Genomic DNA, 25938 nt, shown 5'->3' on the forward strand with positions numbered 1-25938 from the left:
AGAGTTCGACACTTGTCCGCTAGGGACCACCACAAGTCGATGCCCTAGAGATGGCGGCGATTGCGGCGGTGAATTAACCAACTACCTCAAAACCGCAATAGAAATTTTAACCTGGGCTGGCGACTTCTATACAGTATATACATTCAAAGGTACATGTATACGCATATATACACTCTTACATTGTATATACTCGACTGTATCATGTGCGTGTTGGACTCTTTTTGGATGGGTAAAATCTTGTGAGTTCACGTTACCGACATGCTGTAGTAGCAGTAAGTGAAGTTAATTTGACCACGTGAATACATGACCTAGATCTGACATCACTGGTAAGTTATAGCTAGGTAATGAATTTTTACGTAATTTTGACATACCACTGAAATCTGAAAATGATGTAAGGATAAATGATATCATGCTGACATCGTAGGCCTACTGATAAAATACCAAAATCTTTTTTACGTAGCCTACATTTGACGTAGAAATGATGTCATATTACATATTTAAAAACACAGTTTTAAGTTTTCACTTCTGTTGACAGTCCCCCATGACTGGTTGATTTATTTTATTTTAATATTTCCCACCAGTGGAAAACGTGGCGGACGTTGCCACGAGCTCGACGTACCTGAAGGACTCGGCGAGGACTCTCCTCGACAGCCAGGGGCGCGGGTACACACTCGCTAACGAGCAGCCAGACCGCCAGCGTGAGTTGTCCTCCCGGGCTGGCAGCGCGGGTCGCGGTAGCTCGTGAATCTCCCGCGTCGTCGCTGTTGACGGCGTGCAAGAGCTCCTTAACGGCTCCATAAAGCCGCGCAGTGTCCCACTCCTCCCTACAGGCGACCACGCGACCTTGCAGTCGGGTGCGTAGTCGTGAGCTGGCGTGGTCACGGCAGAGATTAGAGAAAGTTACAGATGGAGCATAAACACAGTTTGCAGGTATCTCTGCTGAAGCCAGGGGACGTAAGGAGGAAGCAGGTCGCCGCCGTATTGTGCAATGAAGAAAATCGCATTTTCTCATAAGTGATGTATGTATGGTGGTGGAAAATTGCATGAATATTAAACAAATAAAGAATGTTGACTCGAGAAAAATGATTGTGTACAAGAGCACGTAGTAAACTTCATTTCTATATGCCATATAAACAAATGACCTTCATCTTACGTGAACAAACTGGCCACAGTGCTCAGAGCTTATGCTCCATCTGTAACTTTCTCTAATCTCTGGGTCACGGAGGTCGTGGTTCGGACCCCCCCAGCGCGTTGTTTACTTCCCTCCTAGCGAGCTGCCTCACCCACCATGTTGCACCACTGCACTTTTCGTGTCGTTAGTCACGGCTACTTGACGGACGCTACAATGCGCAGCCACTGCATGTTTCCTTTTTGCTGCAGATTCTGTCTCCGCATTTTATGCCACGCGGTTCTCAGATATTTCTAACAATTCACAATCAAATTCTTTGGTTCGCACCAGGGGCGAAAACCTGTGGTCCATTAGCCAGTGAGCTAATGCGGCAACTGACCCTGTCAAGACTACACATAAACACCTTTGGAGACTGGAGACCCCAAAGAACCAACCCCTTAGATAGCGCTCCATCTCCCTCACCCCGAAGCTTACAACATTTTTTCGGCCCAGTTATGGCCTTTTCCGCAGTTAGAAGCCGTGCACAGAGCAGCCATTGTCACTACGCCTTATGGATCTTCACAGCGATCCAAATCCTTTGGGACCCGATGACATTCTGTAGATGGTTTCATATGGGTTTAGCAAAGGAGGGAGGGGGGAGGAAGCGGAATATCGTCTATGATTAGAGACCGGAAAAATTCGCGGATTCATTTCGTGATAGGCTGAAATTCAAACATGTGTACAATTCTGCTGGTTCGGCTATTGGCTCGCAGTTTAACTGGAAGCTCTCTGGGCCAATGAGAGACTATCGACCAAAGAAGCGTCGAATCACAAGCTACCCAGTGGAGACGCCTCACAATTTAACACCCAATGAACACGCGTGTTTACTTGAGATGTGCAGAGGATAATGGAGGCTATCCTAGAGGTCATTGAATCCGCGAATTTTTTCCGGTCCCTATATATGATTCCCGCTTCACAGCTAAGATTTGGCAAGCGTAAGCGCGCCACTCCCCCCCCCCCCCTCCAGGGGGTTGCACAGTTGCGTCTCGGCCGTCAACCAGCAGCTAGGGCACCGCTGTTCCCGTGCACGAACAGCCGTGCCTTGCACGTGCACACTCGTGATCACGTGCCCGGAGACCCGGAGATCCAGGTGAGGGTGCGCCCCCAGTCGGGCCGTCGGCGGGTCTCCCGGTCTCCCGTCGCGCGCTTCTTCCCCGAAGATCCCCGTCGTCGTCGACACCTCCCCCCGTCCGCACCTGCGCGCTGTCTCCTCCACGTTTTGACAGCTGGACACACGAACAATCATTGATGGAAGATTTATTTTCCGATACGGAATAATTACGAAAATTTATCTGCGAATTCCTACACAAGTTTCTTGGCTGTTCTTCTTGTGTACGCGTAATCGAACAGTCGGATTGAATTTAATTCTTGTATTTGAAAGGAAATGTATAAGGAGTATTAAACAAGCAATACAAACCAGATCTCTCTCTAAAAAAAAAGGAATAAAATGATGACGGAAATGCTATACCCTGGAAACTTCAATAAGTCAGATAAAAGGAACTGATTTATTATATAATTTAAACTGTATTATATAATATATATATAATCTTGTGTGTGTCTATTATAATTTGTGTACTACAATTAAAACGTACTACTCTTGCAAACCTTGAAAAATGATTATATCCAGAGTAGTTTTAAGCAATATATATAACCCATAATAAATTACTCTATAAGCTATAAGATAATCTATCACCTATACCCCCGACCCCACACCCAAGATTCCTTTAAATCCCTAGTGCACACCTTGAGTTTCAGCGACCTCATCAGGGGGTTTCGATATATCTTGTGAATGTTTTTATCTCGCAAAATATTTCTACGCTGTTTTTTTTGGAAATGGAACAGAAATATCCATGCACATTTATACGAAAACAAATGTATCACCACAAAACAGTGTTCGCAGTAATACCTACTCGGTTAGGCTTCTTACCCCCGGACATTTTTGCTTTGTGTTGTCCCAGTACCTCAATAAGCTCCCTAGGATTAACTTCGTACATTAACATGCACAATAAAAAAAATTTCAATGACTGAATATTCGATTATTTTTTCCAATGGTTTAAAAAAAATGCTTGGAGGAAACATCAATTAGAATAAAAAAATATTCTCATGCATTCGTAAAAATACTCAAGTATTATATCTAAAAACGTACTTCATTCACCCAAAAATAACCATACCCATGTGTTGTAATAAGTTAAAATATATTTTTCGTAGTGTTACAATTTTTTTCTGGCAGCCGACTTTCCAAGGGATTTTTTTTTATTAAACCACAGAATTTTTTTTTGTGTCTTGAAATAAACATTCACAAATAATCACCAAACTGTTAGTCATATGTCCTTAGGGCTCTTTCTCACACAACTTTTTTTAAATTTAATTTTCTCCCTATCTCTCTTAATTTAGATGATTTTCCTTTATATTTATTTAGATAGTTTTTCATATTTCTTGTTGTGTGACAGATATTTGCTAAGCATTATTATTTAGCTGTAAAATATTTTTTTGCGAGTGATCGTAATCAAGAACACTCGCGTGACTTTTTAATGCTATTTGATTGCATTTAGAAAATATCTGGTAGGAAAATTTTAAACGAATAATTAAGTGCACACTTACAGGAAAAGCCCTCAAATAACAGTCATGATAATGGAATAAAAAACACTAAAAAGCGAGTGGGTTAGAGCCATAAGTTAAAATGTGTTGTTTACAGTATTAATTAATTGTACAATAGTGCTGACAGGTGTATAAGGTTCATTTTCCTTTGGTAAATACTAACATGTTGATATTTCACATCGATATTAAAGAAGTGGATTGCTCCTGATGTTTTATTCCATGTTGCTGGTGGACTTAGAGACCGGTCGCGCACAATGATATTGCGATTTACAACCCAGAATCTGGCTTCGAAGAATATTTCCACAGTTTTGGTGTCTTGTGGCCGTAACATTAAAAGAAAATTTCAATATCATCACAAACCCTCCCCCCTCCCTATATTTACTCCATCACCGGTCATTACAGGAGAACCACTTACGGAACCACTATTAAAATGTCTTACTACTTATCATACTTGCGATTTTTTCCCCCGTATTAGGAATAAGTCAACGTGTTTTCTTCGCATTGTGTTAAATGGCGTTTGACCTTTATTAAATGCAAAAACCTGTTCTCCGAATGACACTTCCTTTTCAGGAAACTTGAACACGCACCAAGAGCAGAAGTGTTTTGTTTTACTGCAAAAACCCAAAAAGATTTTAGTAAAGCCACTGTGATGATATGCTTTTAAACGTAAAATAAATAGTTAAAATTTAACACAAAATACTTTTAAGGCACCGCCAACTTGGGGCTTGATTTACGATACATTGAGGAAAAGGTAAAAACAAATTTTAAAAATTGCCTTTTACAGTTTTTATTCTTATAAGTAATACACGGGATTTCAAAAATTCCCCTGTGATGACTCAATTACTGGAAACATTTAGAGATACCTCCTGGGAAACAATACTGTATCATCAGATTGTTATTGTAGACTCGAACCATGTGAAATGAATATGTATGAAACATTTAACTTACTAGGGACGGCGCCGAAGGTCTCTACATGCTACTTATCTATAGAACTCTAAAAGGCTGCTTGCTAGATGAGTTCATTGCGCACAAAGGCGACAGCTTATTTGATGTGCTTGCAAGTTTCGCCCTTACACTTCCCCGGCTTCTGAGACTTAAAGAAGTGAAATAGCTGCAGGCAGGCAGACAGGCGCCTCAATCCATTTGCAATCATCTCCTGCGAACTGATGCCTTACCTTATAAGGAACTGGACCACGCCACTTACAAAACGGCACGCGTCGCTGTTTATGCAAAAACCTTTGCCGATTTATGAGCCTGCCCCTGTTTGGAAACTGGTTGTGTACCACGTGGGTTGGTTTTTGGTATTCTCAGTAAGACTGAAAAAGAATTGAGTGAGACCAAAATGATGAAATGCCATTCTGCAAGACTTTAATTTAAAAAATACCAAGTTAGTTAAAAAATACAGTCTACTTGCGAAAATTGTTGTTATAACACAAAATACTACTAGTAACAAATATCTTTAACTTTCATGAAATGTGCTTTAAAAACTTGCCAAATCAATGCACTTTAAATTCTATTGTAGCACAAAATACTGTGTAATTGTAACAAATATCCCTCACTTTCATGCGTTCCCTTAAAAAAATACAGAAAATCAATGTATAAAAAAATGTCTCTGTATTTTTATGACTTCGTTTGTTGTTTAAAATTTTTTTCCCAAGATTATGAAGAATTGGTCTCTGTTTGAAACCAAGCAAATTAACCGAATTGTTTTATGTTAATATTTGCAGTGGATTTTTTTTTTGAAGTATTATTTTTTTTTAGATTGCGTGGAGCATATTTTGAGTACAAAAGTTATGATTATTATGAATACAAAGTAAAAAATATATAATTTAGTAGGAAGGTCGAGTTATTTCATTACCCAGAATGCTGTTAAATTACATAGTTTAGTTTCTGGTGTATTTTTCCGCAGTTTGCGGTAATGATTCCAAGCTACGAGTACAGGGAAACATAGACCAATTTAGGCATAACTGCAGTAGATTATGACTAGATGCTGCGAGCTACAAAATTTAATCAGTGTTTCCTCGAGTCTCGTATGAATAGAATAAAGCTTAAAGAAATTTTTCCTCCCCACTCTCTTAAGTTTCTTCTGCAACAAATTCAAGCGGTTTTAACTCTCGTCAATTATCTCTCTCACGGAAGTGGCTTGCCTAGTTCATACACACAGATGATCATGCATCCTCGCCACTTCTAACAAGCTGGTAGGTGCGAGAACTAAACGTCCTAGACAATCACGTTTACAAACGTGTTACCGCGCAAAAATAAACAAACATTAGTTTACAGTACGAGAGATTTCGCTGTGGTCAAACGACTCCTTGAAAGGCTCTTGTTTTCATTTGCTGCACTCCAGACGGTTCTGTTCCTCTGACGGTTGCTCCTTATTAGTAACAGGAAATATACTCGTGCAGGTCATTTAAAAACCTTCAAAGTACTTGGCTTCTAACGTAGCTTATTGTGGGAGACACATCTACAAAATGCATTTCTCACGGGAAAAAGAAAGTGATTAATGCTATAAACTGAGTTTCATCGTTCACGAAACAAACATGAACCGAATCAAACCTTATTCAAAGGTGATAAACGTTGTCAAAATTAAATAGTTTATTTGAAAAGGTATATTTGAACCAAACATAGACTCGAATAATAATTTGCTAGCAAATATATGTGTATATTATTTTCTTAATGTGTTTACTGGTCAAAATGTTAGGAACATTAGGGTAAAACATTTGCAACAAATTAAATTAACTATTCTAACTTAAAAATAATATTTTATAACAATTGTCTAAGCTTAATGTAAACAAAATATTTATTAAGCGGAACTGATCAGTTTTGGGAAGCGCACCGGTTAAAGTATTCTGCAATAAGTTCACTCGTTAAAGGCGTAAGACGACAATATAGTGCTAGAATGTTTTTTATAATGTAAAAAAATATAAAAAAACATCGTGATAGCGTTCGCGATATAAGTATCCATTTGATTGAAATAAATTATACTGCGAGATTTATCGTTTGGGATGCTTGGGAATAAGAACGCGTACATTTTCACAGATATTTATATATTTTTTAGCGAAATTAAATAAACAAAAAGTAAACGAAAAGTTTTCCTATTTTGAACGACCAAATTATAAAACTAATTGAAGACAACTTGTTGTGTTGTTCCGTCTCGTGAGCTGACAAAATAACCGCTTAATTCTTATCTCTTCTACTGAGAGACAAAAGGCCGCGGACTAATTATCGTCCTCTAAATCAACGAAGATATATTTATTCCGTTAATTTGAAGGATGGAACAGAAAACGTAAAATGAAATTAAGGGAGAGAGGTGAGCAAAAAGTAAATACATTAAGCTTTTACTAGTCTGAATTAGTATTTGGAACAATTGTAATTTTTTGCTATTCGTAAGTGTTAGTAACGAAAAATTTTAGAAGTAATTTTGCAACATTTTATTTATCTTATTTATCCAAACAGCTAAAGTGAAAGCAGTTATTCAATTTGATTTTCTTTTGAATTGGTTAGGATAAGGTAAATTTGAGAATTCATTAACCTCTCCTTTTAGCTTTTTGTCTTTTGGCTAGGTCTACAATATTCTGTAGCTTATTAATTTGGAATGCTATCAGAGTTCATTTAGAGGGTATAAATAGATACGGTAGAAGTTATGTTATAGCGCCTACGTTATGAAGTGAATTATGAATATATGTAATTTTTTTTACTCTTTGAAACGCGGTTATGCTGTCACTAATGCATGTTCGAATTCACTTCGTGCATGTTTGAGTTTACTTCATGCGTGTTCGAGTTTACTATTCATGCATGATTGTGAACTCTGCATGTCCCTATGTCAGGTACACGTGTACGTCAGGTTAATTAAATTTAAAAAATCTATTCAACTCAAAACAATACTCAGTAGGGTTACCGACACTCAACAGACATGACGTTGTAAACCAGAAATTTAAATATGTTAGAGTGCGTATTCCTTTGGTTATTTGTAGTTCATAATGCCAGTTAGTGATGAAGTGAACCTACCTGTAGAGGAGTATTCACAATCCAGAATCCATATTCAGCATGGACCACATAAGCGGACAGACTTGTACGAGGCTGAAGGGTAAAAAAAATATAAACTTTATTTGAAAAAACAAAAAAACAAATGAAATACAAACTTGACTGTTTCTGACACACACATTGCATGCCAACAAAACTGACAATCATTAACACCTCGAGGCAGGGTTTATGTACAACTAATGTGTAATACGACGATAGGTCAAAAATTAGATACAAGCATAAAGCTACATGTTTGTAAGAAGTACTATACATACACGTCATTAAACGGTATCGTAGTGATCTGTTACGAAGTAGTGATGATAAGGGGATGTGACAGCATGATGAGAAATTTCGCAGATTAAGTTTAACTATGCAAAACGCGATTATGTCAGCCAGCGCTAACAATTAATTTGAAGATAAAACAAAGGGCAAAATAAAAAAACCGTACTTTCAAGATAGGCAGGTTTAACACGTGACTACCAAGATTAAGGACGGAAATGAACGAAGGCAAACAAAGGGGTTTCAGCGAGGACTCCGTAAACTTCGCATAAAACCTGATTCGTGCTTGATAAAGTCGAGCTATATTTCTCCAGGTAGAGCAGTTTCAAAATAAAGTACAACACAGTTTCGAGAAGTTGACCCCGAACTGGCCTAAAGGCAACACCACAAAGTGGTTTTTGCTGTAAAGTCTTTTATATGTTCGCACTTTGGCAGTCCGCTACTATCCCTTTCATAAATATACTCAACCGAGTAGTTGGTAGTGGACTTATCGGTGAAACGTAATTTATAGCTTCTTTCCCTCGCGAGGTTGAACTTCAACTCTGTGAGTACACTTAAACTAGCATTTAGCACACGCGCGAAAGTATGTGCAGCAAAATGCATGCTAAAATGTTCATGTCCAGCTGCTCCTTACAACATGCAGTTTTAAAAGAAACTTCCTTATAGTGATTGGTTTTCAACTAAAAAATCTTATTTGAAATTTTGCGTTTACAATCTCAGTAACGTATTCATAAAATATTGGATTACGGAACGTTTTAAATTTAAGCTTGTAAATATTTTTACTAACGTGTTTTTGCTTAACCGCCATTGGAATTCTTTTTGAAGAAGCCGCGTCATCTGACAGAGACAGTCGTCGAGAAACCAAAATATAATGTGCAATGATATATTTTCTTTATAAAACATAAAATAAAAAAACATGATACATTTCATTAATGCCAAACTCTAAGAAAATATTAATCAGCAACGTTCTAGGCAACTGAACTAAGAAGGCTATAGAGACAGTAATTATGCGATTATGTCAGTTCTGTCAGGACAAATAAATAATCGTTTTGCCCACCGTCTTAGCGATGCAGGTGGGCGTAGACCAATCAGCTGTGCGCAAGGTGACGATTGGCGTATGACTTGAGTGACTGGAGCTGTGGCGATCTTTTCCGAATTTTTCATGCCTAAAAACTATCCTGAAGGGAAATAAAATGCGTTTAAGCTATTTCCAGTCTTCAAAAAGTAGAGTTTGGGGGGGGGGGGGGGGGGAGGCATATGGCCCCGCCATCTTGGATTTTTTAATATATTTTTTGCTATAATTCTAATTTTGAGCTAGTTATCCCAATTTTTGTCATTTAAAGGTATGTATCACAAATCCCAGGCCTTTTACACCCTGTTCCAACTAAACATTTATTAACAGGCTCTAGTCATAATCACACCAATTCACAAGTGTCGACTTCAACGAGTAGTCAAAGCTAAGTCCTGTGCCATGACAAACCAAAAAATAAATAAAAATAAAAATAAAAGATTAGTACGGAAGTTGCATTGCAGGCGGTATAAAAATATTTGAGATTTAAAGATGGCAACTTCTAATACCGCTTAAAAAGGAATTCGGAAACACAACTAGTCATCCTCCCTAGGGAGATTCTTAAATGTTTTTCGTGAACTGACACCACTATTACACGTTGAGCGGTTTTCAGATCGCGAGGTTATTCCCCCCCCCCCCTCCACAATCGTGAAGCTGCACACCGTGTGCGTGTCCGGGTAGGCGGGCCATTAAGGGGCCCGCCTCTTCAGGGGTGTATGTGTGTTAATGATGCTGGATGATAAGCGCGACGCTCGCCGGTGCTTCTAGCGCAGTGTCGCCTCTAAGCGCAAGGCTCTGAACTGGCGCGCATTCTGCTCGTCGTCACAGGATAACTGTGAAATTTGAGCGGTGACCGTAACATTATGTGGCCGAGAAATGAAGATAAAGGTGTAATGCAAGTCCCTTAAGTGCTTTCAAGAATCTGTACCGGTTGTTTTACGCCTTAAAATTACTCTGAAAACATCCATATTAGCCATTTTAACTATTGTCAAAATACAGTTTTAAATTTAAATCCGAAATCTCAAGTACTTTTCGGCCTTCAGCGAACTCTTAAATGCTTTTCGTGAGCAGACCCCATACTCGGATATCTTGAGTGGTTTTAAAATCGCGTTGTTTTTCCTGAAGCTCTGTACACCGTGTGCGTGTCCGGGTAGGCCCCACGTGTGGACTGACGAAGAGGGCGATGCTTGCTGCTGAGGGGAAGGGCGAGGGGGAAGGGGGGGGGGGGGACCGCTCAGGCGCGGCGAGGCGAACAACCTCGCGGATGTGTGTCGCCGACCTTGAACTACTGCTCGCTTTCACTCGGGCGGCCGCTCCCGCGCCGGCAGGTGCGCGACCACGCGGGCCCGGAGATGCGGAGATGCGGAGATGCGGAGATGCGGAGATGCGGAGATGCGGAGATGCGGAGATGGCGCTGACGCGGGGGGATTCAGGTCCGGCTGTAGATCATACCCGCGGGACGTCACCGCGCGCAAAGCTGGGGGAGACTCGGGGAGATTCGGGGATACTCGGGGAGACTCGGGGAGGCGCGGCGGACTTTATCACGAGTCGGGCGGACTTTAATTAAGGCCCGCGGTCCTCCGGCCCTTTCCTTCCGGTGCGGCGACCTCCGTGGGCGGTCCCAGGAGGCCGCGCGGCGCCGCTGGATGCCGGGACGGGACCACGCCCGGCCCAATTAGCCTGCTCCACGCGACTAACCATCTGGTAGCTCATCGTCCACGAACAAACATCCACCTCCTCCGAGATACCCACAAGCATTTCTTTATAAAACATTAGCATTTCTTGTTTACCTATAAATAACTTAATCGTGTAAAATTTACAGAAATAACTCTTTAACGAGAGGCTGTGACAGCCAACAGTTATTATTGTTATTTTTTTTTTCGTATAAAGGCACTCTTTGATGTCTTTGACGAAACGTTTTAGTTGTTAAACTTTTTAATTGTTATATTATATCCTCCAAAAAATGTCATACTAATCAATAACTAAATTATTTTCGAAAAGTTATTTATTAAATTTGCCCATATAAATATTTTTTTTGTTTTGATTATTTTTTTCTCGGTATGTTATTATTTAGGAAACATTTAAATTGCCTCGTAATTCTTAAGAGAGAGTTACGTAGTAAAAAGGAATTGGGGACGACCAGATAAAATATAGCTTTGTTGAGAAGCGTAGGGTTGGTTACCTTCTATTGTATTGATGTGGTTTCACACGAGCATGAATGAGAGAGAGAGAGAGAAAGAGAGAGAGAGAGAGAGAGAGAGAGAGAGCGAAAGATATGTACATAATTGACCAACTTATTGAAAATTAGTTTCATTCTTCCTTGACGATTTTCCCATTTGTTAGGTTTTTCCCTCAAGGTTTTGAACAATGTAAACTATTAAAAAATAAATTAATAATTTCAAATGGATAATTAGTGTTCAAAATTGGAATGAACGTTGTTTACTGAAAGGAATAAACATTTAAATGTCGCAAAACCTTTGATGTATATTGCCCCCTCCTCCGTCATAGACTTTCATGTATGTATGTGAGAGTAAAAGTGAGTGAGAGTTATTAGTACACGGACTCTGATCTTATTTTATTGAGGTCGGGGTCACATTACGTGTCAGTTAACCGAGAGGCATGAATGCAATAAGTTTATGAATGTAAGTATGTCAGATTTTTAAATGGTTGTTGCGCTGGCATCCAGACTGCAAGCTGCCTCTCAATATACAAACCTATTCAAGTCAGTTGACAAAAATAAGTATTATTTCACGTGCAGACAATAAATAATCACGTAAATGCAACGCCAATGAGCAAACAATCTGGGTAGGCTGTATTTTGGACCACAGCCTCCAGGGGTTTTGTTTCATGAATTTCCATCGCGATGTACGGGAAATTTGTGTATGAAATAATATAATAGTTTAACAAAATTGATTTTCGTTGAACGCCTTTAACTTGACGGTCGGGCGGCCACGCCAGAAAGATTGCGACACCAAATAAATTGCGACACCAAACCCCGACAAACTCGACCCATCGTTCACAACCACTGGCTCAACTGACTCCATATCAACATTAGAACCATCAGAGAGCATATCCACGTCCATCACCAAACCATTTCCTGCATTACCATCGTTTCTCGCGAGGCAGACGGCTCAGGCTCGCTCGAGCGCAAATTTCGCACCTCTTTTGGGGGCTCGTTTAACCCCAACTGGCTCATTTCTCTCGGCTACGTTTTGCCTCATTCGATACCTGAGACACTTCTCTGCATTTTGAATTGCTTCTGCTTGGGCGATTTCTCTTGTTTTCTTTCTTTTCTCCACCATAACCGGTTTTTGGCTCAGGTATTTGGCGATTAATGGCTACAAAACCAAAGTCAGTAACGTTATGGTTACTCCACTCAGCCAGCACCGCTCAGTGCTCGCTCACGCTAATCGGTCTATTACTCTCTCAGTTACAGCTCTCACTGACATCAATTCGTCAACGCTCCCCACCAACGCTCATTACGTCATCACTGCAAATGTTAACCGGGTAGGTCATACGTAACGACCACGAAAAAAAATCTGCTCTACTAAGATATATTTACTTTAACTCTGTAGCTTTCATAGTTTACGAGTGTTAAGCGGTGTCGAATCCTCAACCGAAGTGACACCCATCCCGAGAATAAATTCGTATTCCTGTCGGAACTCATGTCAAAAAGCTTAGGTATAAACATTGGACGAAGGGTAGCTTCTTGTATTTTATTTCTGTATTTTGCAGAACTACACCACAGCTTTTGAATTCTAATTATTATTTGGTGGTACTAAAACTCAACCCTTTTGTTTCATAAAGTCAAGTGAAGTTCTTAAATCCTTTTTAAATAAGTTCACATTTTTTGCTATAAAAGTACCTTTAGTGATTACGTGATTGGTTAGAGACAAAGAGAGTTTATGCTGGGCTTAATGGTAGACATTGCCTTGCAATGGGCAATAATTGTGTAACAAAAATTAAAGAAAACAACTCTTTTCATGAAGAGAACGCCTGCTTTTCCCAAGCTTCGCAAATTCACCCTGACAGATAACGTTCGCAAATAAAATGATAAGGCGATTATTGCGGGACAACATGAACATTAAACAGCTCCTTATCAGTCGTCTTCAGCGCATACTTCGGAGAGGAAGGGAAAGTTGCGAGAGATATTGACCTGTAAGTACCGTGCAACTGACATGCTTCCAGTGAAGCCCGACAAGTGTATACATTACTGCTCGCTGGATGCGTTCGTGTGTTGGCCGCTGTATTGTCTAAGATTGCTGTTTGTCTGTATTTCCAGTTCTTGTGGCAACTTTCCCGTTGTCAAGCCACTGTTTGTCTGTGCTGTAATATTTTTTTTTTTACCAATTCCTTTCGCGGTATTCTCTCTGTGCTCGCTTTGTGTAATCACAACTTAAATAGTGCTTGAGAAAATTAAGATGTGCGATGGTGCTGCTATATCTAGTATATTTGACAGTAACAAATGTATCGATGGTTTGCGAAACGTCCGCTAGAATGCGTTGAAACCAGTTCCTAGCCTCGCGCAAGGGCACCTTTTTAATAAGATGGTTGCCGATTTGTTTCCTTGCTGGGATTCGGTTTGTTGGACACTGCCGCGAGTCAGGTTAAAGGTCGTGCCCCGACAAGGCAGCGCGTGTTAGCTAACCTTGTCCGGGGCGTGTTGGAATACCGCCCCAAAACTGTAACTTGTTAAGACCTGCCCGAGCCCCCACCTGGCTGACGGGGCCGGAGCTGTCTGCCCTGGCGGCGGGCCTGCGGGCGCCCGCGTCCACCCGGGTGACTCAGCCTGCCGCGCGTTGTGCGTCGCCTAGGGGGACGCACCGCAACGTCGACAGCTAGAAAACTGCTGTGTACCACAACGCCGAATTACCACAACGCCGAAATACACTAAGGCCGAAAAATTTCATTGCAGGACTGCCACAAAGGTTAGGTTAGACTAGGTTAGGTTTAGCTAGGCTAGGATAGGCTAGGTTAAGTTAGGTTAGGTTATATTTCGCTAGGTTAGGTTAGGTTTGGTAAGGTTAGACTTTGATTGTGGTATTTCGGCGTTCAGGTAGGCCCTACATTTAAGAAACACACACAAATTCGTTCAGTTGTTATTTCGGCGTGGTGGTACACAGCAGTTTTCTAGCTGTCGGCGTTGTGGTCAGTTTTGACAATTCGGCGTTATGGTATTTTCGGCGTTGTGGTAACGACCCGTCGCCTAGCCTCGCTCGCGCGGGTAGACGTCGTCGGCGCGGCAGGGGCCCGGGGTCGCTGTAACTCACCGCACCCGGGTCCCGGGTCGAGGAACCCTTCAGTTCCCCTCCCCCCCTCCGCCTCTCGCGCCACAGAATGCTGTCGTCGCGATGACGTAGGTGGTAGACATTCACAGCTGGGCTCGTGGGTCGTAACCGCGCGTCCACTTCGCCGTCGCGATCCGAGGGTCGACAGCCCGTCTCCTGGGAACCCATAAAAACTGCCTGCACTGTGACTCCATCGATGATTCCCCCCCCCCCCCCTAACATGCACGCACACACACGTAGTACCTACAGTTAGTTATAACGGAATTTTGGTCGAAACAAAAGTATCATTTCACGTAGTTCAGAAAATTAATTGACCCATCTATGGCAGCCAGCCAGCGAAAGAATGCTACACGTTGTACTGACTAGATGTGATAGATAAAATAATGTAGTTTGACCTCTAAGGTATTTAAATTAATTTAACTATTCTACCATTCCGGTAACTACCCCGAAAATTACTTAATACTAAAAAAGGGTTGTTTGATTTGTTAAGCATATTTATAAAGCAAATTCATTATGTGCTAAAATCATGAAGGGCGATTGAAAATATTTAAACTTCGTATTGGGGTAATTCCATAGCATAAACGTGTCTATTAACAAAGATTCTAAAACCAATAGGTCTGAATGTAATGTTTAGTTTAAAGTTTCCTGTGCACGCGAAAGTGTTTGAAAGTTTTGTCTTTGCTTGCAATTATTTAATCTAACAGTGCATCATTTGTCCTGAGTGTCTCGGTACATGCAGGGGCACGGGGAAGAGTCAAACCCGACGTCGCGCTACCAGGTTGTGTGACAGACGGGAAGCCTAAGATGTACATCAAGTTCGGTCCCTTCCCGAACACGCCCGAATATTCACCTTCGGCCAACCTCGGGTTTATTTATATATATTTATATTTCTCTATTTTTATTAATGTAGCTATACTAACCTAACTAACCGTCCTTAGTGTTTTAAAGTGTTTTAATGTAGCTAAACTAACCGAGCACTTTTAATATTTGAATTCATTTTTCCTGCGCAAAAATAAAACAAATCCCGAGTTTAGATCGAATGTAAATATTCGGGCGTGTTCGGGCAGGGACAGAACTTGATGTACATCTTAGGCTTCTCGTGACAGACACGGCGAGGGAGGGAGATATAGAAGCGTGACTCTTACAATGGAAACTGAAATCATGTTTTGCGCGACATGTAACGCTATCTGTTGGGTGGGTCCATAACTACTAGGAAAAAAAAATATAAAAAATATCGGGGTGGGAGGTTCAAGTCTAAAGTGTATGCTTTATAATGCTATTTTAACTACTTAACGACTAATTTCTTAATAAAAAAGATTTAAACTGTAAAAAAAATAGTTAAAAAAAGCGTTTTGTATATAAATGAGTAGGAGATGCAGTATTTCTGGTATGCGACCCCACGAAATAAAGTGAATACATGATTTCCACTGGTTTGTTTGCGTGATGAAAGCTCATGGATGACTTCTCATATGAAATGCAGCTATGTTGGTAATGTATTGTAAAAGCCACTATCTAGCGGGTGGGCCTGAAACTACTTGAATACCCGGGTCCGAGGGCGACGCGAGCGCTCCAGGCAGGGCAGCCTTCTTTCCACAGACGAGAGAGCCAAACCCCCGATCGTGCTTCTTGGTTTTTTTTTTTGGTTCATTCTAAATAAATATGGCGGTGTTGATAAAAGGATACTAATGGTCAGTTAGGTTAGGTTAGCTACATTATAAATACTTTAAAACATTGTGGACGGTTGATTTGGTTAGGATAGCTACATTAAAGATACGGAAAAAAAAAACACGAACTTCGAGGAACACTCGGGTTTTGGCTCTCTCGTCTGTGAAGTGAAGGCTTCCCCGCCGCGCCGCCGCAGAGCCGAGCTGCGCATGCGCGCGCATGTGCGCCTGCACAGATCACGTGTCGAGATAACCCGCTACTGGTCACGAGTCGGCTGACCTCCAGCCTGGCTCGGCACTCCGGCATGCGTGGAGCGGCCGAGTGCATCGGGGCCCAGCGTCTACATCCTCCCCCTGCGCCCCCTCGTCATAGCAGCGGCGGGAGTGTTTTATAATATAATATAATTATTTATTTCCCCTTTTCTTACAAATTTGTTTTACACTTTGTTAACAATATTCACTTAATTAACCAGGAAATTTAGCACTCACGAAAGCAATCTAATCTTGTATGTGAGTGCATCTAGTAATGTAAACATTTATAAATGTATAATAACTGAGGAATAAATATATCAAATATAACCTAAGAAACCTTACATTAGTTTTATGAAGATGAAAGTTAAAAAAAGAGAAAAATATTAAAATTCAAATAATGTATAAAAAAACTCATAAAATATAACATTGTTACATGAATTAATGAAAATATAATTCAATGAAAATTAGTATTTAAAGTGAAGTACACGTACAAAGTTGTGACATTATATTAAACTTACTTAAATATTTTGCGTGATGGCAAGGAGAGCTGTTACAATACCCGCGTGAGAAGCTGCGTCGCCTACGACTGTGTCAGCGTGTTAGTGCAAGCAGGATCCTCATCGTCGATAGCAAGTATTTTTAAAAAAATTGGTTGTCTGTAAAGTCGGTTTACGGACGATAGTTTAACGTGACAACGTCATAACAAAACATTGATGAAATTATTGCATACTTTTATGAATAAAATTGAATCATTTTTATTGAATTATCACTATTTTGTATGGATACAAAGAAAGAGTGAAATGAAATCTACAATTTAATTGATAAAGTTACTTTTATTTGCACTCATTAATTCAAATATATTTATTACTTTAACGAACAGATTATTTTAACAATAACTTTTATACATGTTTGCTATTTAACTTCTTCCAATCTGTGTTATTCTGTTAAGGATAGGACGATGATAGGAAAAGTAGGAAACGAATGGGAGTGTTTCAAGTTTAATGTGCCTCGAAAAAGTCAAATCGATGGTTGTTCCAATCGAGTGGAAGAGATATAGATGCGGCGCAAGCGTACAATGAGTGTAACGGGACAACGCGTAACGGGACAATGTGCTAAACGGGACAATGAGTCATCCTTTTTCGTGCGTGCAGCCGGCGTTCATCGATTTATTAGACGTTGTCACGTCACAAACAACTCCAAAGTTATTTTCCTACAGGCCGAGCCTTCGAGTTCCCAGGCCGCCGTCTCGTTCACAAACATTCTCGCGGACTTGCTAGTCCGACTTCCGCCGCGGCCGATTAGTGAGTATCTTCGCTAAGCGCTTGCATGTCTATTCGCAAGCCCCCTTCCCCCTCCATTTTCTGATGTCACAAGCCGTGCACTCGAGACGTTCTTGCACGCACGCGTACACGGCTACACCGCGTGCGTGAGTGTGGTCGCTCGGGCAGTGCTTAGCGCAAGTCATCGCAGTGCTCGACGCCGCACTTTTATCAATCTTGTACGTCCGTACTCCCAACTTCACTTGGCGCGGGCCATCGTACATCGCGCAAAAGTTCACCAAGCCGTTTTTTTTATTTCTTACCACAGCGAACACCGCCGCCTACTAATGCCAGCGAAGTTCCCTAGCGCAGTTCCACCTGCATAGCAAAAATATTACTGAGTGTCTTTAAACCTACAAATACACTAAACAATAAATTTTTACAAAAGTATACTACAAAAATGAATAAAAATATATATAAAATACAATAATAATTTAAAAAATTCCATTAAACAACAAAGTCTTCCATATTCAGGCCAGGGGACTGGCCACATTATTTTTAGTTCATAATTCAAACTGAACAATGTCTTGCAGAAAATTAAAGTTAAAAATTTCCCTTTAATTGTTCAATTTACAATTTTACAATTTTTGATATATGTAGGGTTGGTGACGTCTTGCGAGTTGCGTATCAGGTAATATGAAATTTTTTAAAATTTAATATCCTTTTTAATGTAATTGAGTAATAATATACTTATATTACATATTAATACTTGTAATAAACAAATTTTGCATGGTCCTAACAGAAAGATATTTAATTTAGTACTCTAATTAATGTGATTGACGCCGACGAAACGTGGAGTCCACGAGGAGAATTTTTTGAGGTAAAGTTCGAATATTTTTCTAGGAAAATTCCATTGAACAGGTGTGGCAACACTGCTAGAGCTTCGCGTTTGCCCGAGACCACCTGATTGGACGGCTTTGAGTATGCGGTCGGCCGCATCTCGGGTACACTTTGTTCTTTTTTTAGTTGGTTCGCGGTTGAGTGAGCACTTTTGAAAGCTCGACTTGGTTTCTTTTTTGCCGGCGGGTTGCCGCGCCGCGCCGAAGATAAACAATGCCGCCGGCAGCCTTAGCTCTGGCGGCGACCTCGCGAATCAATGACTCGTTGGCCACGCTGGTTCCTACTGTTCTTACGTCTGACATCCGGTAGTTTTAAGTTGAGTAGAGTCCATTGTGGGTCTGGAAAAAAAAATCCGTTCCATAATAATTAGTAATACAGAAATTACGAAGTTACTCTTTAAGTAGACACAATATTGTATATGACAAAAAAAAAACCTTTTTATAACAATTAAAAATATTATAATTATTATACAGAATGAGTCTGAATTAGACCGACACACTCCGGCCGTAGATAAATCACGTAAAAATAAGTTAAAAACAATTATATACGACATATGGTGTAAATTTCTTCCCAAGATATGTATATGCCTTTGAAGTTGCAGCTAAACCGGTAGTTTTTTTGAAAACAATAAAGAAACTATTTATGATCAAACGCCAAGCGCATGCGGAATATATAATTGAAAAATTTATACAAACAGTGCAAATATTGTCGCTGAAGTAAATTTATTTTATGGAAATAATTTAGGGTAAAATTTCTTATTTTCCATTAATTTTGGTGACTGGGAGAAATAACGCCTATTTGGTGGCTAATTATTATTCCATGTAAAAAGTAACGAAAAATGTCCCGTTGTTGTACTACCCTAAACCCCACCGTTTTCTTCAGAATCTAAAATAAAATTTAAAACGAATTATTTTAATGCTTGGCATGTGTGAAACACTCACAAAACTCTGTTAGTAACGGTTGCCTAAAATCAGGGACACTAATTGTTATGTGTTGTATACGCAAATGAAGGTATTTCGAAGAACTCTTTGAACTAATAATTAAACTAAAACAATTGCAGATGTATCTTAAATCACATAAACATAAATGATGTACAAACCACAAGGGAAAAGTGTAGTCGCAACTTTATTTGTGAGGAAATATTTTGTTATAAATCTTAACTTGCAAGTTAAAGTATATTTTTTCTTTGGGTAAGTAGGCTAAATATATCACGTAAAGTGTGATGATGGCCTTCCAATCCTAGAAATCACTTCGCTTCAAGATACAGCTGCTGGAAACAGGATTTATTGTTTACCGTTGGAGTACATAATGTGTCATACAATATTGGCGGGCACTATGTAGTTGTATTAATGTTGATGTAAGTGCGGGTGGTTGTTGAAGTATTCCATATTGAAAACGTAATTTTCAGTTTTTAAGGTCTATATTTCGTGAACTTCGGAACCTAAGGTGAAACATCCTTTAATTACAAAGTTATGCTTGTCGGTCGAATTCAGACTTATACTTTATACACTCGCATCTTTAAAATTATTACAAAAATAATGTTGGAAAGTATGTATGTAAAAATATATATCGGTGATCGCTATAATGCATTATTAATTATATTTACTAACAGCTGCTACAATATGTTTTTATGGCGTTGTAAGAGTTGTACGTTACTCTCCTACATACAACGTTAAGATTAATTTGGAACATTTATAGCAAGTTTTTTTTTTTTTTTTTTTTAATTTTCAAGCTACCATTTACAACAAGGAACTTTATCACGAACGTGTAGTGACATTTCTAGACGTGGTCTTTGTAAAGTGTTTTTGTTTCCTAACATTGGTCTATTTATTACCTAGGGAAAATTCTTATAAAGTTTGGAAACATCTTTACAGTTAATAAATGTATGTAGGCTATATCCTACGAAAATAACATACTACTAAAAATATCAATCAATACAAATGATTGGCACAATTTTTTGCCATATCGAATAAGGCATGGTCTTGGTAGTTGTAAATTACACCATTGCAATCTTATTTCTTTCCACCCTGTTGTGATAGAAATTGCATACTATGTACATAGTTTCACTGTAGGTGTTTGAAGGTGCTCAGCGGATGTGTCTTCACGCCCCGCGGGTCAGCTAACGACTTATTAGTTAAGCCCCGGACACGCTCTGAGTGAGTTTCTGCGCAACTCCCGGCCCCTCCCCACTCACTCGTGCAAGCAACGCCACTGCCGTGTGAACGCTAGCTGTAATGATAGTCGCCGCGGTTTCGCACTTAATTTCGCATACGAAACAAGTTCTTTTTTTACTGATTTTTTTTTGGCGTCGCGCATGCGTAACATGGCAAGGATACCAAAACAGTTTTTAAAAAATGTAAATTTCAAATTAAAATTTTTAACGCTAGTCATATTTAGCGGGCACAAAAAAAACACTCATTTTCTCCTCTTTTAAAATAATTTAACAATCATATAACTTGCAAATATATTCGAACCAATCAAAAAGTGTTTTTATTTTAAACCTTGATTTTTTGCCGTCACAACTTACTTAAGTGTAGTGCATTCCAGCAAACCCGAACACTATTGAATTGACGCCAAGTGTTTTATTTTAGTCCAGAAGTTGCTAAGATCTGAAACAATATTTTTTCTCATACGCTGTCATTTGGAACTTGGACGTAAGAAAGTTTAAGTTTAGTTTGATATTTTTGCAGTTTTGTCGACAGGAAATACAGATGTCTATTTAAAAATGTCAACTTCAGCTTTAATGCACTCTAAAGCAACTGTACTGTGATCGAATATCGTCTGACCTAGTGACAGTTTGTTTTACGAATGTTTTTAGTGAAGCATGGCTCGAGGTTCCGCCGAAAGTCTTACATCCAACGAGAAAAATAAGATGGTATTAATTTGAAAAAAAAATACCTTGGCATGAAAAATATTCACTTAATAAAACACTGTCTCTGCCCGCTAGGACATCAGTCTTGTTATTTTTTATTATTTTATTTTCTGGGCGCAGTAAAAAGCTGCTCAGAAAGACATCGCAGCTTCAATTATTGCATGACTTGGCGCTTGTCACGCATTAACAGTCTCCCTGGACGCGGCCTGATGGCTCAGATGACGGAGGGTTGAAGAATTGTTTTCATGGCGGTCCCTGCTCCGAGGTCCCTGCCAACGAATAAGCCATAATGACTGTGTCGAGGGGGAAGACACAAAGTCCGAGCGCCAGGTTTATTCCCGGTATGTGGAGTCCTCGATCGCCGGGAGATTTTTCTTGTGTCCCGGTATAATATTTAAAAAATTTCAATACCTCCTGAGACACCACTACCCCCTACATAAACCAAAATGACTGTGTCGAGAGGTAGACACTCAGCCCGAGCGCCAGATTTTTCACGGGATGTCGATGCCTCGATCGCTGGGAGAGTTGGCAGGCCTGCGTTGCTTCGAGGAGGCGATATCAGGCAACGACACACAAGAGGGAAGTCGGGAAAGAGGAAGGAGCAGGCCATGGAACAATGGTTGTCGACAGATGATGACGGTCGGTCATTTATCCTTGAAAAGCCTTGAAGCCCGCACAAGACTTACGCTACACGTAGTTTTAGTAAGGTTAGGGAAAATAAACTGCCATTCGGCCGCCACACAACTGTTGCGTCGGAACAGTTGACTATGCTGCGGGCGTGAGTCACCACCGGAGGTCACCGACGACTCTCCATTACTGCTTCATGTCATACTATAACACACTACCTTTTGTTATGCGTCCTAACGTTCAGGGTAAAGAATCGTTGTGACGATAGTTCGATACTGCAAAATTGTAATGCGAGTTGTTTACATCCCATGTGGTTCATCCACCTCTTTCGTAAACAGCAACAAACCTTGCTGACTTCTTGCAAATGCCTGAAGCACGGTTGTTATTGTTCTCAGGTATCCGCGGGGAAGAACGAAGCAGTTGGACGAACTAGATCATCGTGTGTGTGTGTGGTCGCCGTCGAAAGTGCGGCAGTTACGACACACGCACTTTCCAAAACCGGTCTTCCTCGCTGTTTCCACGTTGTTACGTCCGCTGCGCCCGTTTTGTACGGCCGCGTTTACCCCGCGGGGAAGCGCGATACGATCTCCGACGAGCAGAGCCGACAGGAGGGGCGTGCGAGTGGCGTGTGAGTGGCGGCGAGTGGCGGCGAGTGGCACGGGTGGCCGCCTGCTTCGCTGTCGCGATAGCAGATCGCCGTCGTGTTGGATCTGGAACCCGCACGTCTGCACGGAGAACGCAAAGTCCATCCGCTTATCGAACTGACCGCGTCTGTAACACTGTCCCGTTGTGTACGGTCCACCGTGGCGATGCCGTGAATTCGTTAGGATGATTCTGCCGTGAGTTTACGTAGCCTTCCGAACCTCTGTCTAACCCCAGGGCTGGCGGCAGCAGAACTACCGGCTTCGGAGAACCGGCGACCAGAGGTCGTAACGGAGCAGAGGGTGGGGGGAACGGGAGCACTCCGAGGGAATCCTCGGGCTGCGGATGTGTCCCCCGCCGGGAATCGAACCCGTCCCCATCTAGGCGCGAGGCGAGGCAGGGTCCGACTGAGGTTGATCCCAGTACCGAGTCCGAGAACTGGTAGACAATCACCGATCAAGTCTGCAATCGAGCGAGGGGCTTTATTCAAGAGCCTTCCCACCTCGCCATCGGACAAGTGTCTGCCTGTGAAACGAGTTCCCAGCTACCACCAGCTCTTTTAAGAGGGATCACGTCTCATCATCTTGAATTTTTTGAGATACTTTCCCAAGCTTGCATAACACATTTTTTTTATTTTTATTTAATTTTTAGTTTGACAAATAATATGTCGTATCTTTGAACATTTGTTCGTGCCATCGCTAAATATTTCATCTACGACGAACCATAAGTTATGCCCTCAGACGGGTGCATCCTGGAGCTTATTATTAATTAATAACAGATTATAAAAATGTTATGAGGGGAATCATGTCTCACTGCGTGGATTCGTATGAATATCAAAAACACGCTTCGTTTCCAAATTTTCATATGTTACATAATAAATATTTCCAGATTTTAGGCTAGGAAAATTTTGAACGTATGACGATACTGATGTGTTCTAGGCTACTGCAACCAGAAATCAGTCTACTCGTTTCATTTAAAGATTTACTGTACACTCGGACATTTTAAGTGGAACAGATAGCAAATAAGTGAGTAACGGTTATCGCGGAGAAGTGCTGAGTGCATTCTGCTTGTAATTACCTCCCCCCCCTTTCCCCCCTCTATCTCTCGCTAAGTACCAACTGTAACTTTATTATCGTGTTAGCTACTCCGCACATGACTAGTAATAAGCACTTTATCATTAGTTATATATTTTTAATAACATTCATTACCTAATTAAAATTTACTGCTACTCGTTCATAAAATCATCATCTTTACGTCATTCACACCCTGAACCATGTTAATAGAGAACTTATCAGTACAATACGTAATAATATAAATGACATAATATGATTCTTAATGTTAAAAAAACTAATGACTTTTTTCATAGTACTTGTTAGCTGTAACCTCTTGCTAAGCTGAGGCATAGTGAATGTTTTATTACAAAAATAATAATCATTAAATTTAGTTTGCAAGCACTTTTTTCACTTTGTTTCGGAGCAAAGCTGTGACATCATTAACAAACAATAAGAATTTACTTTTCTTTCAATATTGCTCGTTGTCTTGTCTACGAATCGCCATCCTCTTGATTTTTAGTAAAATTAATTACGTGCATTACACTACAAAAATAAATATTCCTGTCTTCTCTCTTCTAAAAATTCCAACTTCTTAGATGCCAGAAAAAATAAATGTCGTGGGGTTTGGCGAGATAGTTTTTGTAGATTACGCGCGTGACACATGCCACTGTTGGTTTTGCGGTGACGTAGTGTCGCGCCTGTGGGCCGCCCGGGGGGGGGGGGGGGGGGGGACTTCGCAGCGGTGCTGTGTCAAACGCGGCTCCAGTGTTTGTTGAGGGGGGGGGGGGAAGCCTCTCTCGAGCCCAAATTTCATTTTTTAGTGTATATTTATGTTAACTTAAATACTTTAATTGATGTGTTCGAAAGGTGTTTGAAACTATAAAATAACAGTATTCTCTGACTTATTTAGGCTCCTTCACACATTCCCAACCGCCAGTGTAACAATGGCTTTGGAGGGAGCAAGTTAATTGTTTGTGTTGTTACTACAGCGAAAGTAATTCCATGAAGCAGAAGATGCTGGATCCATCCGACCTCTTTTGCTGAGCTATAACATAACGATTTTAACCAAAAATATATATATATATATATTTTTTTTTTAACTTTCTGAGCATTCATTTGCAGTCATATCGCAGTTTGCAGTTCTGTCCCGCACTTATAAAACTAACCTTTCTGCGGTGGAAACGTGATTTCGCCTTCACTAGAACAAGCAGCTTTATTGCACCGACCTCTGCTGGCGTGAGAGTGCCTCTCAGTGTGAGTAGTTCTGCGTGGTGTCATGTCACCGCGGCGTGGTGCCTTCCTATTGGCGGGCTCGCAGCGGCCCAGTGTGAACACAGCCTTGATGCATGGGCGTCGCAACCGGGTCGGGGGGGGGGGGGGGGGGGGGGGACGGGGGGACACCTCCCCCCCATAATAAAAGTCTTCAATTTCGTCCCCTCCAATAATATATTTAGTTTCGTAGTTATATTAAAAATATGATTTCTGTGATATAACCCATATGTTGCGCTTGGTGCATTTAGTTCAATCGTGGTAATGTGAGCACCTTTTAATTCGATCTTCATGTAAAATCTAAATCAGGTCCGATACCGAATACAGATATTTTAGATGTGTTTTTACAAATTTGTTCTCTGAAAATATTTTTCAGAAAAAAATAAATTATATATTGCAACCAATTATAATTAGAATATTAGGAAAGAAAAATGCCTAAAAACCACCTTTATGCACCTTCAAACCCCAAATTTTCCCGGGGGAGGACCCCCGGACCACCCGATTTTTTTCTTTTCTTCCAGGGGATGGATATTCCTCAACAACTAAATCAATTGAAGTCCCCCCCCCCCCCCCATAAAAATATATCCTTGCGACGCCCATGGCTTTAACGTCCTTTCTTTGCGCGACAGCCCCTCCCGAGAAGTGTTCCTGGGGTCGCCACTGCGCCATGTTGAAGCTGGTCGTCTCAGCGGGAATTTCAAATTTAAGTTTTCTTATTTTTTTTTGTAAAAAAAAAACGCATTTGCAAGCGTGACAGTTTCAAAATAACACTTTGCAGTAGGCAGTCAACAATGCCAGCAGAACGGAACGAGCGAGTTCACACTTGACCCTGTCTCGAGGAGGAGAAACATCACATCTTAAGGGGGCATGCGTCATGCACTTGAAGCGTGGAGAGAGACGTGAGATACGCGACACGCAGCGACGACATCAGGCTGTTATTGTGGACCCAACAATCTCTTCAACCATGGGTGTAGAT

General features: G+C 40.7%; 1 protein-coding gene across 1 annotated transcript in view; it reads left to right on the forward strand.

Annotated features, from left to right (window-relative positions):
• Window positions 1–13275: 13275 nt before the first annotated feature.
• Window positions 13276–25938, forward strand: part of LOC134532567 (uncharacterized) — a 59794-nt gene continuing 47131 nt past the window's right edge. The window contains exon 1 of the mRNA XM_063369097.1: window positions 13276–13295. The gene's annotated coding sequence lies outside the window, so the exon portion shown is untranslated. The remainder of the gene's footprint in view (window positions 13296–25938) is intronic.

The sequence above is a fragment of the Bacillus rossius genome, chromosome 6 (assembly GCF_032445375.1).
Source record: "Bacillus rossius redtenbacheri isolate Brsri chromosome 6, Brsri_v3, whole genome shotgun sequence".
In the NCBI taxonomy this organism is placed as follows: domain Eukaryota; kingdom Metazoa; phylum Arthropoda; class Insecta; order Phasmatodea; family Bacillidae; genus Bacillus; species Bacillus rossius.